Raw genomic sequence first — 1295 nt, forward strand, 5'->3', positions numbered from 1 at the left:
GATCCGTTGCCGGACACGGAAAAAAAAAAAAAAAAAAAAAAAAAAAAAGAAAAAAAAATGCATTTAGTACACCTAACCTATTGAACAATATAACTTAGCCTAGCCTATCTTAAACATGCTCAGAACATTTACACTAGCCTGCAGGTGGGCAAAATCATATAACACAAAGCCTATTTTATAATGAAGTATTGTATATCTCATGTAATTTATTGAATCCTTACTGAAAGTGAAAAACAGAATGTTGTATGGGTACTCAAAGTATGGTTTCTACTGAATGTGTATCACTTTAGCACCACTATAAAGTCAAAAAATGGAACCATTGTAAGTCAGAGAGCATCTATATGTCATAAACCTCAATGCTGCCACCTCATTGCTGCACACGCTGCATGGCACTTCATACAGCAAAGCTTGGGTGAGCACAAGTGCCCTCTCCCTTGGGGTCTCTGACCAGTTTCTGGCTATTGCACTCCCCCGAGTTCCAGCAAGTGCCAGCCCAGTGGAGGCAAAGTCCTGCAAGCAGAACACCACATGGTCAGCTTTCCTCTTTTGGAACCTGACATCATGCAAATCAGATCACTGCTACTCCTCGTCTCCTTGAACCCACCCATACTCACTATGTGTCGTGGATGCTGAGGGTTCTCACTTGGCTTCCTGGGGCTGTCATAGTTCCATAGCCCAGTACACTGGATTCCTCTCTTAAACCTACTGCTTCTCTGAACTCTCTCCAAAAGGGATGAGAAGGTAAAAACAAATGACCGGCGCAAACCCCCATGGAATAGGAGAGTTCCTTTCTTTCATGTGTTCGGGTTTTTTCCTAACTTTCCCCCAGCCAGATCCCAAAGCAGGTCTACTCTAGGGTTTTCCTTTTCCCATGTGAATATACATTGCCTCTTGGGGGGGCGGGGTGCTAAATGCAATGCCGGTGCTCCAAAACACTAGCTTCTGCCCTGGAAACACAGCGATTGTTCTGTGGTGAATGTTCCTTCACATTACTGATTCCCCAGCATCATGGGGTCATTTTGTCAGTTATTAAATCATTCTTTTTACAAAACACCAGTTCATTTGTTCTTTTGGTCTAGAAGTGAGTGAGCAAAGACTGTAGGTATCAGTGGTATGTGTCTAGTTACATGGTTCTGTGTGCATGTGCAGAAAGAGAAGGCTCGGGGTTAGGGCCGGCCTTTCATGGCCATCTGGTTTGTCTTTGTTTCACACGCTCTTTCTGCTGTCCTTTGGAATGTAGTAAGGCCCAACCTGTACTAACAGGGCCACAAGGAGGCAGGCTGCCTCTGAGATGA

The 1295-nt window shown here is 44.2% G+C and overlaps 1 protein-coding gene across 1 annotated transcript in view; it reads left to right on the forward strand.

Moving 5' to 3' along the window:
* Positions 1 to 1295, forward strand: part of RYR3 (ryanodine receptor 3) — a gene marked incomplete at its 5' end in the record, with an annotated part of 211225 nt that overhangs the window by 153797 nt on the left and 56133 nt on the right. The window lies entirely within an intron of this gene.

The sequence above is a fragment of the Galeopterus variegatus genome, unplaced genomic scaffold (genome assembly GCF_000696425.1).
Source record: "Galeopterus variegatus unplaced genomic scaffold, G_variegatus-3.0.2 Scaffold3133, whole genome shotgun sequence".
NCBI lineage: Eukaryota > Metazoa > Chordata > Mammalia > Dermoptera > Cynocephalidae > Galeopterus > Galeopterus variegatus.